This window comes from Solanum stenotomum, chromosome 2, assembly GCF_019186545.1.
Source record: "Solanum stenotomum isolate F172 chromosome 2, ASM1918654v1, whole genome shotgun sequence".
NCBI classification, from domain to species: Eukaryota; Viridiplantae; Streptophyta; class Magnoliopsida; order Solanales; family Solanaceae; genus Solanum; species Solanum stenotomum.
The window spans coordinates 25,145,394-25,163,097 of NC_064283.1; the positions used below are offsets into that span (position 1 = coordinate 25,145,394).

At 31.8% G+C, this 17,704-nt stretch overlaps 1 pseudogene; it reads left to right on the top strand.

The window, feature by feature from the left end:
- Positions 1-3,651: 3,651 nt before the first annotated feature.
- On the top strand, positions 3,652-4,559 carry LOC125855843 (cytochrome P450 71AU50-like; annotated as a pseudogene).
- The last annotated feature ends 13,145 nt before the right edge of the window (positions 4,560-17,704 follow it).

Consider the following 17,704-nt stretch of genomic DNA (forward strand, 5'->3'; position numbering starts at 1 on the left):
CAAAAAAATGGGTAGAGGAAGTTTTCAATGGGAAAGAGAGGATAGGCGAGAGCTGTAGCAATAAAAAAGTGGCGGATAAGGAGAGGTTGATTACAGAAGACAAAAGAAATGATATAGCAATGTTAAATACTTCTCAGACAATTGATAAGGATGATAATGAAGAGAGGGAGAAAAAGGATGAGGGTAAAAAGGTGGGGAATATAGGGGGAGGATCGGAAGAGATGGAGCGTCAGGGCAGTTCAAATTTTGTTGAAGATGGAGTCAATGAGTTGCAGGACCTTACTGAGGACAAAAAACAGCGTCGAAGAGATACAGAGGAGGATGGAGAGGTGAATGAGAATATTGATACAATAGCAAGAGATGGAGATCTCTCACCAAGACAAATAAATAATTTGAAGAGTGGAGTTAAAAAAACATATCTCCCTCTTCAAGTTAAAACAAGGAGCAATAAGGATACTTCTGGGGAAGTTTCTCAATGATTGGAAAAGTTCTATTTTGAAAAGATTCATTACAAATGGAGAATGGGATATTCAAAAGTTGGGACAAATAGTGTCGGAAGAGATGATGTTGTACATCACGGAATGCATTACCCCCCGTCTGGCGGAGAAGAGGGATAAAGCTTGGTGGATGGGAAGTACAAGTGGGGAATTCACAATCAAATCAGCTTTTGATATGCTGCGATGTAGAAGGGAGAAAGAGGAATGGAGGGCGAATATGTGGGGCAAATAGATTCCTTTTAAGCTTAGTTTTTTACTATGGAGAATTTGGAAGGGAAGGATTGCCACGGAGGAAAATCTTAAAAGGATGGGGGTTACTATAGCATCGAGATGCTATTATTGTGAAGAGTTTGAAGAGGAAACTATACAACATTTATTTCATACAGCTCCCACAACCCAAAAGCTATGGAAGCAGTTTGCTTCATGTGCAGGTATTCAGCAACATGGGTGTTTGAAACAGATGATAACAGGATGGTGGGAAGCTAACACTCCTATCAAACTGAAATTCATTTTTCAAGCAATACCAAGCATTATACTATGGGAATTGTGGAAACGGAGAAATGCAAGAAGACATGGATTGGATATAAATTTTTATAAGTTGAAGAGTCAGTGTGTCAACACTATCATACAACTGATAAACATGAAATATCCATGGATTAAAGTTCCTAAAAATTGGGGAGAGATGGTCAAAATACTTAAGGAGTACAAACCCAAATTGCATTACTGTGCGGTGACCTGGAGGAAACCTCATAATGGTACAATAAAATGCAACACGGATGGAGCTAGTAGAAGAAATCCTGGAGAAAGTGCCTATGCATTTTGCTTAAGGAACAACAAAGGAGATATTGTATATGCGGAGGTGGGGCAATTGGGAAATAGAACGAACATGGAGGCAGAAATATTAGCAGTCTTTAAAGCACTAAGACATTGCAAGAGATATAATTTCAGTAATTACATTCTAGAGACAGATTCTCTAAGCATTACAAATATAATTCGAGGTAATTGGAAGGTACCATGGCAGCAGGCAGAGGAAATAGTGAAAATAATAGAGTTAATTAGCTCTACACAGGCAAAGATTCAACATGTGTTTCGGGAAGCTAATAAACTAGAAGATAAATTGGCAAATGAAGCATTTGAGCAAACGTATGCAATACAAATACATGCTTTCCAACAGTTATCAGTGGAATGTAGAGGAATTGTGAACATGGATAAAGCATAAATTCCATCACTACGAATTAAAACAAGGAAGATAACAGTACAAGCCACACATCAGGGGAGGGATCAAAGAGATTAACAAGGAGCACAGTTATGCTATGTACATCAAATTTTTCCACTATACAGGCATACATAACTGTGAAGAAAACAATAGTCCTAGCTATGTCAGCTTACAGAAAGTTCCACCAGCAAAAATGAAGTCGGTCAAATCAGATACGGAGAGGTTGTCTTGGAATCTCTATGTCCGTCTCAAATCAGTGTGGAGTAAGGCAAAAACGAAAAAGTATGGAGACGTGCTTACATTTTCCAAGCAATAGCTCAGGACTTGGCATCAGATCCACTGCACCACTGAAGTTTACCACTACAAAGGAAGCCGAGGTCAGGAAGGAAGAGTGATTGGCATTACAACACATAAATGGAGAGGAGGGAAGACTTACTGCTGCGAGCTTCGAATTATCAGAGTGAAAGAGGTCAGGAGATACACATAAATAATTCACAACTTGAGGACACAGAGATTTTGTTCCTCAAAGCTACTGTGATGAACATTTTCAAGTAAGAGGCGGAGGAGACAAAGAGGATGCAAATGGAAATCTTACTCTCTTTTATAGTATGCCATTTCCATTTGGATTGGCCCACATTTTTTCATGTTTTTTGTTTCATTCCTTTGGGCCTATTTTACGGGTCTATATTTGTAAATTTTTGGGTTGATTGAAATAAAGGAGCTAACAGCTCCATCAATATTAATTAAAAAAAAAAACTATATCACATACATTAAAATGAGCAATAAAATATTTTGGAACTCATAATTCAAATTCTTTTCATATACCTCAATTAGTACTCCCTGCGTTCCTTTTTATATGTCACATTTTTAGAGTACACTTGCATTAAGAAATTAAGTAACTTTACCCTTTTACCCTTATTTAATGTTTTCTTAAGTCAACTTTTCAAAATATGATGAATATACTAGATTTCAAAAATTAAAATGCATTTGGATGACTATTTAACTTTTTGAGTTTATTTTTAAAATCAAATTTTAAAGAATATTGAATGGAAAGAGTAATTAATCAATGTATGAAGTACTCCAATGAATATTAGTTACATATTAGTTTTCCTAGGTTGGTCAAAGTATATATTTTCAAGACTAAGTGATAAGTTACTTATTACTTATTATGCATTGATTTTATGAAATGACAAGTATTATGATCCAACTATTTATAAAAAGGATGACATATAAAAAGGAACAGAGGGAATAGTAAATTACAATTGAATCTTTTTTATAATAGGATTCAGAGTACATATGAAGTAAGTAATAAAAGTGACAGTTAATCAGTACTTATCTTCAAATTAATTAAAATTATGCCCGGCTGCTAAGAGCAAAACCCTACCGTGGTATTGAAAGTGAATATTTTGAACATGTATACTTTAACGGCTTTTGTGCCCTCTTATTTTGGACGTGCATAAGTAGACATTTAAATTTGTATAAAATAGAATAAATAGACACATGTATCCTACATGATTTCTTATGTGACCGTTCACATCCTATCTGGTGTTCTACTTGTAATATGTCATGTAGGACACACATGTGCCTACTTATTCAGTTTTATACAAGTTTAAGTGTCTGCTTATATACACTCAAAGTTATAAGGCATATCAGTAATTACTATTGCTACTTTGCTCTTGTCCTGCATTTCCTTTATAAACTATCTACAAATCTGAATAATTAAGACTGAATTTTTCTCTTCTAACTCAATGACTTTGTTATGGGAAACTCTAGTGGTTTCTCTATTTGTATATGCCTTGTATCAACTGCTAAACATTCACAAGAGGAAAGTTTCCTCCAAGTTCAACAGGCTTTCCCATTTTAGGACATCTTCATTTGTTAGCTGGTAAAAATCCACACGAAGATTTACAAAAACTAGTTAAGAAACATAGTTCTATTATGTATGTGAGACTAGGGCTAGTACCTACAATCATTGCCTCGTCTGCTGATGCAGCGGAGAAGGTCCTGAAGACGTATGATCACATCTTTGCTAGTAGGCCTCATCATGAGGCATCTCAATATTTGGCTTATGGCCAGAAGAATATGGCATTTGCAAAGTATGGTGTGTATTGGCGCAATATGCGCAAGTTGTGCACTCTGCACCTTTTGAGCAATTGCAAGATCAATTCATTTCAATCCATGAGAAAGCAAGAAGTTCAATCTAGAGAAGCAGAATTTCAGTTTGACCGTAGTCACGTAAAAGCTACCCTCTTTGTATGTTTACTAGTATAAGCTTAATATACCACAAGCCTTGAGAATGAAATGGTTTGTACTACTAATTAATTCCTCTGTTTCCTTTTTACTATATCGGACATGCTTGTAGCTGCAATGGACACTACAACATCATCAACGGAATGGATACTCACTGAACTTCTTAGACATCCCCAAGTGATGAAGAAACTCCAAAAGGAGTTGCAAGAAGTGGTAGGCTTTGAAATAATGGTTGAAGAATCCAACCTGGAAAATTTGAAGTACTTAGACATGGTTGTAAAAGAGGGCCTGAGGCTGCATCCTGTAGTACCACTATTTTATCATGAGTCCATGGAAGATTGTGTAGTCGACGTACGGTTGCCACTATAGATTTTCGTGGACGTGACTTTCAACTTGTACCATTTGGCTCTGGGAGAAGAAGTTGTCCTGGAATGCAGTTGGCAGCTACCGTTGTCCGCCTTATGGTGGCACAATTGGTGCATTGCTTTGAGTGGGAGCTTCCAAATGGTATGCAGCCTTGTGATTTAGACATTGATGAGAATTTTGGGCTAGTAACATGTAGAGAAATGCCTTTGCTGGCTATTCCTACTTATTGATTAAAGAAATGATGCAAATAGCATGATTTTGTGATTGTTGTGTCATGTGTGCTTCCCATGCTATTCTACTGACTTACTTGTGTGTATGGTCATTTATCCCATTCTATTTCGTCCTCTTTTGATATATCTCTTGTGTGTCTCCTAACTCATGATATTTTGAGGTTTGCTTTGTTATCTTCTGCAGCATGACACCTTGTCCTTGATCTTGTTCCAGCCTGACATGTCCATAGACTCCATTGGCAACAGAAAACTTATGGGCGGAGGAATGTTGCATTGACAATTAACAGTAAATCCTCTACATATAGGCCACAAAAACTGAATTGTCGCTTCTATGTGAAATGAACACAAATGCAGAGTAAATGCGCCAATCTAAACAGCCAAAAATGATACATCCTTCCATATATCCCAAAGACTACAAGAAAAAAAGAATTAGTGACCGAACAAAATTTCGTGGTTAAACGGTCAAAATTTCATGCTACTTTCATTTAGCTACAGATTAACAATGAATTACATGAAAATCCAATTAGCTAGGAGCTATTTTGCAATGGATTAATTAGGAATTACTAATAAATTTTGTAGCTAATAACAAAGGTAATAGAAGGCTATTTTCAGTTTCAGTGATCACCATTTTTGTAAAGAACTATTCCGACCCCTCATTTTACTTTTATTTGTCCACTACTTCAGTACTTTGGACTATGCATGTCGTCTCTTGAAAAATAATAATTAATTTGAGTATTTTACCACAATATTATAATAACTAGTGTTTAGTATAAAGTCTTATGAAATGATTTGGAGAATAATCATTAATAGTTACAGGTAAAACATGAAAAAAAAAATAGTATAATAGACAAGTAAAAGTGAATGGGGAGAGTTAAAGTTGAACTTTAGCACCCCCTCTTGCTTGTTATTGTTAGGGGTAGATGAACAAAGCAGACTGACTTCTCGCTATGTTGTGCCTAGTAGTACTCGAAGCATTGACATTGAAAGAAATCCCTTAAGCATTTAAAAAAGGAACAAATACTAGGGTTATACCTATTGGAGAACTTACTAGTCTCGTCGATTACTCAAAATTCCACTCATCCCAGGAATGGAAAGAGATTGATACTTATACTGATATCGAGCTGGAAGAGCACTAGATAGAGACTATAGAGTCCCATCCCCGCTTCAACCAAGAGATAGGGAGACAACATCGTAGCATGAAATGAGCCAATGCCAAGTGCTCTCTTTGTTAAAGGATTAAAGTTTTGAATTCCTTTAATTTGTTGATCTTTATGTCTTTGGTTTTTGGTTGTTGGTTAGAGTTGCGTAGGTATTAGTAACATAGTGATTAATAATATATGGCTTAATTATGTAGGGTTTAGTTATTTTATTTTTTACTCTGTATGAAATATATATCATATATCATCATCATCATAATCATAATCATCATTATATTAAAAGTGGAAAGCAAAAATAAAAAGTTAAATTACTAAAATGTCCTTGTAAAGTCATAATATTTATGGATAAAAACGTAGATAATTAAAATAAATACTATCATATTTTATTAAACACTATTATTATATATTTATGAAATAATATAAAAATTACGTGAAAATTTTACCTTTTAACCAAATAAATAACATACATTAATAATTAATAAATATAAAATTAGTTTCATTGGAATGCCAATAATTATAGTAGGTTACACCTTTTCAGATTTCCATAATTAAAATAGTATTATTTAGAATATCACTTGTCCCTAATCCAACTATTATTGATTTGGTCCTATAAGCTTCTATCATTACAAGAAAAATATTTATGGCATAGTCTTTACTCATAATTTATTACTATTTCACTAAATAAAAGTAGATATCAAAGTGTCAAAACATTCTTATTTTGTTTCGAACAGTGTTCAATTTCAACTTCAAGATCCGGGTAAATTTACTTTTTTTTTCCATTGTAAAGAAGCTCTTTTCTGATGCCTAATACACTGTGTAAACTTTTCAATTGATTTATTTTTACTTTATTGTTAATCAATTGTTCTATTACTGTAAATTATCACGTGTGGTCCAAAGATGTTTTCATGTGCATGCCTCTTACTGTCGTGATTTTATTATAGTTATTCTCTTCTTTTTCATTTACGACATATGTTTTTTTTTCTTTGTAAGTAATTAAATATAAAATTGATCAACAAAAACTAAAAAAAGTTTACAAGATGAAACTAAAGAAAGAATACAACATGTACTTTGGTCAAGATGAAACTAAAGAAAGAATTGAACATGTATTTTGGTTGGTGGAACCATGATTAAATAAGGGACAAATTCAAAAATATAATATATTAAGAAAATACAATAATTTATATATTATGCAAATATTATTATTTTGGAATCTAATAAATTATGCTTTCTTTCATTAACTGTGCAAATGTATATTTTGGTGGAACCATGATTAAATAAGGGACAAATTCAAAAATATAATATATTAAGAAAATACAATAATTTATATATTATGCAAATATTATTATTTTGGAATCTAATAAATTATGCTTTTTTTCATTAACTGTGCAAATGTATATTTTAATATACATAAATGTGACCAAAATTTTTGAACTTTTTCAGTTGGAGTAAACCCTTTGCAGATCAAAGGTGTTGAGATTTTATGTCAATCAAAGATGTCATTGCTAGAGGTTTATCTTGACTCAAATGTGATTTGTGTTGAGCTTTGATATTTTAAGCAAAAATCTAAAATAGTAGCATAAATTAATTTGCGATAAACTTATTAACTTTTAAGATTAACAAGAAAATTTAAAACAAAACTTTAGATGACATTGACTCACCTACTCTCAAATAATCACCTAATCAAACATCCTGACTATTTTTCAGATTGAGCTTCTAATTTGTAGATATATTTTATATTATTCATTTCGCACATGTTTAAATATAATCTTTATTGTTCTAATTGACCGCTCATAAATCATGAAACATCACGACTATTCTGCAAATAAAGATTTTTGTAGTTAACATTTTTATCTACTCATAAAAAGTCTATTTTAAAATGTATATATATCGTTTTAATGACTCAACACAAATTAACATGGAAGTGTGAAGGTTTTAAGTTTAAAGTTGAATTACGAAAACACCCTTCATTAATTTTTTAATTAAAAAAATACCTTACTAACTTTTAAAATCAAATAAATAATGACAATTAAACTAGACCAAATACATGGTTAGATGCTACAACTTATCATTTTCCACTTTTTAATGAGGTTTGATTGTTAGTCTTTTTAGTTTTAAAGCCATGAAATATTAAATACTTTTTTTTTATCTTTCAAGCAAATATTATACCAAAACATTTAAGTGTAAAAATATAAATATACATTTTATAAACATGATAAATAAAAAAAAAGGAAACACAAATATAGCCACAGTAGATAAAAAGGCAAATCTCATTTGAATTGATTACCTCTTTTATCGCTTATGAAATAAATGTCTTTTCTTTTAAGTTTATCAATACATTTTTATAATAACTCCTTATGTTCTTTATTTTTTATTCTTCATTCTTTATCTGTTAGCGAAAAATAAGATGTAAGTTTATTATCAATTTTATGGTTCCATTTCGCCAACACAACCATATTCATCTACAAAATCAGGTAAATTTATTTATTTTTCTCTATTACTTTCATATTCACTCACAATTTTTGATGTATACAATTTCTTCCTTTATAAATTGGACATAAAATGTTAGTCCACTAGACTTTTGTATATCATCATCTTATATTTTTTATATAATTCTTTATTTATCGATTATTCTTTCTTATTAATATATTGCTTTATTTGACCTTTTTCATTTTGTATGCATATGATGATATGTATATTTTATTGCTTTTCAAGTTAATATGGTTGATATTGCAAATGTTTTCTATACATGAGTTAGGCCATATAATTTTTATACAGTAATAGAGGTCAAACGTGCAAGGCACGTTCCCAAAACTAGTAATATATATATATATATATATATATTACTAGTTCTAGATACGTGCTTCGTTTGTGAGTCCCATAAAAGTATTATATGTGATATGAGTTATATCAAAATCACATTGTAATTAATGAGTTGTCACGCTCCGAGTCTACACTCTGGACGTGGCCCAAACTCGAGAACCATTGTTGGTTCTTAAACAAACCCTTGTCCTGGCTGACTACAAAGCGGAAGACTAACTCAAGCATCAAAACTGAAGAATTGTTTAAAACAGTTTATTAAATCTCAAAGTTATATGAAAAATACTAAGTATTAAACATAAAGTTTTAAATAATACACCTGAAATTGAATATTGTCCAACTGACTAAGATTGTATATCTATGAAGTCGCTACTGTATAAAGATAGGTGTTGGTACAAGACCCACGACACCTCAAAACGCTACTACTAACAAATTATAAAACTAGAATCCTCTGAAAGTAAGGAGGCCTCACCAAAAGTTGAGGAGCAGATGATGTGATCTAAACGGAACTGTTGTTGATGATCCTAAGTACCTGAATCTACATCATGAAATGATGCAGGTCGAATGACATCAATACATTGAATGTACGAGTATGTAATAAGGCTGAATAAATCAAATAGTCGAACTGAAAGTAACTCAACTAAAATATATTGTAAATCATGATGAAAATTATTTAAGCTTTTACTGTAAAAATGTAATAATAGTAAATACCGAACTGAAATATATAAATAAAAATATACTTTACTTTACTTTACTTTACGTTACTGGGAGTTTATCTAATCGACAACCATTAATATGAGCCTCGTGATGATACAATATTTCGCCCACGCTGTCAAAATTGTTCCATACCTTGCCCGGGTATAGAATTAACTCAAATCATGAATCCATATGTAAGGTCTGCTCATAGGCAGTGAAGAGTCACCAATCGTCGGTGTGATCCTAACCCATGCCAGCTACTTGGTTTATAGGGAATGTGTGTTGTCTGAACTCTTCTCCATATCGGTGCTCAATATTACTCCCATAATAAATAACTTAATGCTCAAGTAAAAATACTCTATATAGATTGAGAAAAGTTCTTAAAAGGGCCTCTTTATCAGGTAACTGCTCTGTAATAACTCTGTCTGAAAAACTCTTATACTTTTCTGAAAAGTGCTTTCTTTCTCCATGTAAAAATAATACATTTGGAAATCATTTAGTATTTTAAAACTCTACTAAAAATTATACTTTAAATTTTACTCTTGAACTCACTTTTAACTTCTCAAAATCAATTTAAGGAAAAATGTTTGATCAAAAGATTCTCAATAAAAACTAAGTAAATGGAGTTCATGTGAGAATATAAACATGAACAATAACTCAAGGATCTCAATGCATAATATATATCAACTCATAATCAAGAATTTTGAATTTGGAATCAATAATATAGATCATCTTAGGAAAAATCAAAACTAAGGGTATAATCTTATATTAAACTTTTACTAACTGAATTTAGATGTAGAGCATGAGGACAAACTCAGTCCATCACTATGATTGGCCTTACATACCTAGTGTTATATCCCATTTTAACCGGGTCAAAATAGTGTACAACATTTTGGTGATTTCTAAATTAATAACTAACTTAAGAAGTCGCCACCTAGTTATTTACGGTGAATTAGGGCACCTAAATTGCATTAAAGTCATTGTCTAAAGTTAACTTCATTTTAAGGTCTACTAAACATGAGATTCTAGGGAAGGGTTCAACTAATCTAAAGGGAGGGGGTTAGGCATCCTTTAAGATCCATTAAAAATGATTAACCAGCCGAACTTAGTTAATTAATTAGGCTAAGTGTTAAAATAAAATATAGATTTTCGAAATATGAGAGTAATACTATAAATATGTAAGTTTCTTAAATTTGAAATTTGAAATTTGAAAGGTGATCTCATGAGTTGAAAACACTCTTTTTCTTGGCCAAAAATACCCAAAGTAAAAGATAGCGTAGAAAACAACTTTTATCCAAAAATGGTTTTGATCTTGTAATAAAATATATTTTTTTTGGAACTAATCAATTAAAATGTACCAGTCCATCTATGGAAAATGTTTGAATTTACAAACAAAGTTAAAACAAACATCTTTGATTAGTTTACACTTATGAGTGATTAAAAATATCGTAGGTAACTAAAAAAAAACATTTCTTTTCTTTTTACTATGAAGCCATACTCTAGGGAATAAGTTGGTTTTATTCATATTATTAAACTAAGTGACTCACCAATAAAGTATTCAAATAGAGATCAAATATGTCTAGATTGTAAAATAAAGCAATTACAGCAAACCAAATAATTAAGCAAGCATAATGGTAAAGAATAGGCTAGACAACTAATTGGCTCTGGAAATAGGAAAAGCAAGCAAGTGTTTTATCAAAATATGAATGGTCAATCCCATGTTCGGTTTATGCAAAGCTCCGTGAGAATGGTGTCGTTGAGTCTCATGGTGAGACTCTTCGGCTCCGGTATGTACATGTAAAGATAAGAAAGAAAATGAGAATTAGAGAGTTCGAAAAATCTACCGTAACAACTTCAAATTAAAAACATACAAAGCAGGTGACATGTAAAGGGCTTAAACAAGTCATAAAACATATATATATTAGCTTAACTAATATCAAATGGAAGTTTGAAAGAGATAAATTGTGTTCATAAAAATTCCCAAGTCTTCATCTTGAACATACACATATCACAATAGTTGAAACTAGAGAGATTCCTACAATATATGATTTTTAGTCTAAGAGACAACAATGACAGACAAACAATTATATGTACAGAATTTCATGACACTCACATGTTTACAACAATCAGACCGAGTGATACAAGGAGGTGAAAAGACTTGGCCTTTCTTACTATCCACGTAGATATCAAACAAGTCAAGGCGAGCAACAAATAAATTGAGACATCACTTATGTAAACTTGTGTTAATTCGGAAAAGATACAAAGGCGATAAACTTGATTTGTGAAAAAAGGGACAGCAATTCAAAGAACTTAACAACCACATAGTTACAGACTCGTATACTAAAACAAACTCAAAAATCACAATTACATTTCTGTCTGCAAAGGCCAACAGAAACAAGATAAACTTGGAACTAAAAATGAAATCACATGTTCATGGAACCAAAATAGATGGAGGCGAGAAAAACATGTAAGTGAATAAAAGGATGAATTTTACCTTTTGTAGAGCAGTGAACTGGGCGTAATAGGTCTCGAATCAATACTCTCGTAGTGAACAAATTCGAAAGCTTTAAATTGCCTCTGTCCTCGTCCAACAGAAACAAAGAGAGATTAAAACGTCTTTCTTAAAGTTGTAAAAACTAGCGAAGTTAGAGGGGAAGAAGGTGACTGGAAAAACTCCTCCCTTTTTTGTAAATGTATAAGGATGTATTTATAGGTGAAGATTAGGGTTATGGTTTGTTGGGAGGGAAAATATCCGTTTGAAAATGGTCAAATATGGCTAGATATTGCTGCATTGACCTTAACACCTAAGCACAATTTAAAAATCACCTGATACAAACTTATACGCAAATGAAGAATGATTCAAGTCTTAGCTTAGAAATTTTTGAGGTGTTACATTAGTATAATAATCAACCTATTCAAATAACTATTTTGTTATATGTCAAATAGTTAGACAATCGATGAACCTGCAAAATTGGATAGCAAAATTTAGTTTGATAATTAAGATAATGAGTTACATTTTATATTATTATGTCCAAACATGTGATATATTAGTATGTTACTTAATACTTTCTTATCGATAATGACTAGAAAGGAATGGCCCGTGCTCAGTAAGAGCTCAACATTTTATAAAGAATCAAAGCAATGATAAAATTGCACAGAGGGTACACAAAATTACAACTACTGATGAAAACCAAAACGGTAAAGAAAATAACTTAAATGCTTTCATTTCCTTTAACATACTATCAAAACATATCACTATATTTTTCTTGGTCTTTCGGCTAAGTTCAAAGTTGTGAAAGCAGTAGATTCATTTGAATGTTGACCTAATAGCTTTATAAAAACATGAAAATTTATTCATCTTCTACTTCCACAGCTGCCACAATAGCATAGTCGAAGTTCATGATATAACTACTTGAATTGATTTACAATCCAAATGTCCACACAATAGATCGAAATAGTGGTCACTCTAACCACCAAATAGCTTAGGCCTTGAGAGTAAAATAATGAACCACAACAGTCAAATATTCAACTACAAATGAGCACACCTGAAAATTATATGACAATGGCATAAATGAGTGAACATATAAGTATATTAAATTAATTGGAATGACATTGATCAATCGGAAGTTGTTAAGTGGAGTGCATTCAACGGGTAGAATAGAAGAAGATTCAGGGCTGAAATTACTATTTTATGTGATTTTTTTTTCAAGATATACCTTCTTAGAGTCCACAGTAAAGTTGCAATCAAACATAAAATTTAGGCAAGTGACGATGAGATATGTTGGTCTATGAATAAGTCCAGAGAAGTGGAGGAGAATTCCAAATTTGATGTCGAAAGGAAAGAGGAAAGAGTCTATATATCTTACTTAAAAGTCCAAAAAGGAAAGTTTCTCATCTAAGTTTTATTTCTTGAATAGGCTACTACCAGGCAACATGCTCTTACTTTATCCGTTGTTAATAAATCGATTTTAAAAAGAGAAATGGACCATGACAGATAATCGATCAAAGGATATGCTTACATAACTTCACGAAATATAAATCGTTGACAAACCAGTACTCTTAATTAAGCAAAGAGTTAAAACTCTCGAATATTTGGCAGACAAATATTCTTTCAATAAAAACAGTAATTGCATATCAAAAAGGAAAATCGATCTAAAAGAACATTATACGGAGCAACACACATACACAAAGAGAATTCTTACTGAATCACATATCAGGATGTAAAAGAACATCACACAATGGACTTGTTACTTTTACAAAAGACTACAAAATTTAAAGTCAAAACTGCATATTGTAGAATTGAATAATTCGTGTAGTACCTTATGAAATACATGAAAATATTAACATTGCATCTTGAAGATATTTAACAATCTACATAAATTAATATTGCACTCTAAAATGTATTGATTGAATATATAATATGTCTGATTGCCCCTGACATATGGACTTCACTATCGTAGCCAAGACAATTTCATTTCACTATTTCTTCATACAGAACAAGATTATGTAAACACTCATTCATTATTTAAAATTAAGATTTCATTCAACCAAACGTATCCTCTTTACAATGCTACGAACTCTTTTTGACACAGAGTTAGTTCTCTCAATATGTCCAGTTTCCTGATTCTCTAGCATAGACAGTGGACAGAAAAAGAAAGTTCATAAAATCTTGCTAAAATATCCAGTGGGCAGGAGATATGGAGATGGAAAGTAACGAGGAAGATAAAAGAATTACCAACAACCTTGCTTTGGCTGGCTGCCCGTACACCTAGGACAATTTACAAAAAAAATGAGGTTTTCAGCTATGCAGTAGGTGTTTTCTACATGAAGCCAACAGTGGATCTTTTTTATTTTTGTATAGTCAATACACATGGAAGGCATGGACCTTGTTCCTTAATGTGTTATTGATGCAATGGGTGCATACAGAAATACTGAAAGAAGTTGTATATAGCTGGAACATGCCTTTTGGAACACTTTTCCTCTTTGAATTTTTTGGTCATTACAGAAAGAAAGAAACAAATACTCACCAATACACTCGGTCATATTTGGAGCATTACATATAATTCTTGGTGTAACCTCAAGATTGAGTGCGATGTAAATATTTTTGACGACTTTATGGAATCCCTTTAATAACCACCAACTTCAGATATTTAGGCAAGAGGAGAAGTGTAGTAGATTGATTAATTGTAGCTAAATGGGCTAAGTTTCATTTAGCTTTATTTAAACTTTTAAGAATTTCATCAAAATTGAGAGCTTAAAATAAAGTGAATGTGCCAAAATTCATGTTCATCAAATAAGATAACTTGGGCACATCATCAAACACCTTGACTGCATATTCAAGATGGTTTAATTTTTCCACCTTAAATTCTAACATGCAAGTCAAAATTTCAGAAAGAAATAATCATAAACACAAAAATATCGCATCCACTTTTGTAGCTCCTCGCATATTATGATTATCAATAAAGCAAGACTCTAAAAAACCAATCAACTTTTGGTACAATTACCAGAGAGAGAGAGGTGCAAAGTATCAGAAAAATCGAAGAGAACATACCTATGACGAATGTTCCATTTCTTTCTTTGTTTGGTCGGTTATTATCCGGACTTTAATTTTGTTGTGAATATTGATATCTCTCTTGCAATTCGGGGTTGGCATGGTAACATACTAACAGTACGGTATTTGAAAGTTTCCATACCCTAATTTTGATATTCGGTTTTTAAAATATCATATTATTATCATACCAATTTAATTTGGTATATTAAAGTTCGGTTTCGATATTCTACGGTATGGTAAATTGGTAACCATAATTTGTTTAACTTCGACTAATATATACTCGTATAATAAAGTATTATGACTTCGACAATTAAAAAAAGTATCAATTGTATCATACAAACACATTACACATGTAAAAATATATGAGAAACAAAGTACAAATAACTCATTTTGTTAATCAATTACAATTTAAATACATTTCAATCAAAATAGAGTAGTCAAAGTTTCTAAACATTTTAGTTTATACTAATACCAGCTAGGTTGCATAATTGTGAGTATTTTAATATATATATATATATATATATGTGCGCGCGCGCGTGTGCGTGCGTGTTATTTATGTAACTATATACTTCGATATGGTATTTCGGTATGTTATTTCTAAATATCAAATATCGTATCGAATACCAAAAAATAAAAATGTATATCATATATCAAATACCATAATACCAAAATCACGATATTAAAATTTTTGTTATAGTATGGTAATTCAGTAAATACCATACCATGTCCACCCCTACTTGCCAGTGAAATGCAACGTTAGGAATTGTTTGGCTTATACTTTTATTTTATTGTTCTCGTACAAGCAAAGACGTACACAAAATTGCTTCTCAGCGAATTTGAAAAGATATCCCTTTTTTATGTTGTGATAATTATATTCTAAATGGAATAAACACATTTCTAATCGCAAATATATGTAATTATTATTTTGAGATGTGTGTTGTTATTAAAACTTTTAACTATCCTTCTTGTATCATTACTTAAGCCATTTGAACCCACTTCAAAACAACATTAAAATCAACAATTAATGCATTCAACTACATGATCACACCCCTAAGGTAAGGGGTTTTAGCTAAGCATAGTGAAAAGCAAGAAATCGTTACCAATAAAGTTTTCCGTCTGATTTGCTAACGATCTGCAATTCCCAAATGTGAAATCGAAGCTAAAATCTTACATTCTCCAAATCTAAATTTCAAACTCTACTAAGAATGTTAAACAATGTTCAACCTGTAAAGACTCTCAAAAACCCAGGAGTAAACAGTTTGGAAACTACTTTTCTTTTTTTAGAACTTGCATTTATATGTTCACAAAAACTCAGAACGGAGTCAACTCAGTGAAGTAAGTCGGGATCACCGACCCATTCGGTGATCCGCTGAATTGCTCTTCTTCTCGCCTTTCGGCTTGGTTCCTCCATCAAAATGTTCTGGAACTTTTGGCAAGCTTGATCGTTGTTGCCGATCCATTCGGCGCGCCGTCGAATCACCTTTTTCTCGCCAAGTTGGTTTGGTTCATGGGCTACTTTGCTGGAAATTTAGGCGAGATGGAGGCCCACTCGGCGAGTCGCTGAGTGGCTTTTGCGAGCTCCAGCTTCTCTTTTCTTTAGCTTTTCGCATTGTAATGTTCTTTCCTCACTCTTCAGACTTCATTGTTGCATATCAACATATTAACATTAGTTATGAGTGAAAAATAGACATTGAGGACACTAAATCATTGAATAACAAGCCTTAAATGAGTCGAAATTACCGACTCATCAACTTCCTGAAAGATATGATCGTTTGAAGTTGACCTAAGTAGAATCTTATATCAAAACTTAATCTGTAAGTAAGCTTTCAACTCAATTTTGTACTAGTGGATTCTTGTGACCTTAATTCATGTCCAAATATATTCCACACTAAAGGATTGACCTTAACACCTAAGCACAATTTAAAAATCACCTGATACGATGTTATATGCAAATAAAGAATGATTTAAGTCTTAACTTAGAACTTTTTGAGGTGTTACATGAGTATCATAATCAACCTATTCAGATAGCTTTTTTGTTATATGTCAAATAGTTAGACATTCGATGAACATGCAGAATTGGAAAGCAAAATTTAGTTTGGTAATTAAGATGATAGAGTTACATTTTATATTATTATGTCCAAACAGGTGATATATTAGTATGTTATACTTTTTTATAGATAATGATGTTTTGGTGTGTTCCATTTTTTTGTTTGGTTGGTCGGTTATTATCTGGACTTTTGTTGTGAATATTGATATCTCTCGTGCAAGTAGGGGTTGGCATGGTAACAATACGGTATTTGAAAATTTTGATATCGTAATTTTGGTATTCGGTTTTTAAAATATTATATTATTACCATATCAATTTAATTTGGTATGGTTTGGTATATTGAAGTTCAGTTTCAATATTTTATGATATGGTAAATTGGTAACCATAATTTGTTTAATTTCGATTAATATATACTCGTATAATAAAGTATTATGACTTCGACAATTCAATAAAAGGTATCAATTGTATCATACTAGCACATTACACGTGTAAAAATATATATGCAAAATAAAGTACAAACAACTCCTTTTGTTAATCAATTACAATTCAAATACATTTCAATGTGTGTGTGGTTATTTATGTAACTATATACTTCTGTATGGTATTTCGGTATGTTATTTCTAAATACCAAATACCATATCAAATACCAAAGAAAATTAAAATGTATACCATATATCATATATTATACCAAATACCATGATACCAAAACCACGGTATTAAAATTTTCGATATAATATAGTAATTAGATATATACCGTACCATGCCCACCCCTACTTGCAAGTGAAATGCAACGTTAGGAATTGTTTGACTTATAGTTTTATTTTATTCCTATAGAAATTAAAGAAGTAGATACCTGCTAATTAGCATTCGAAAAGTA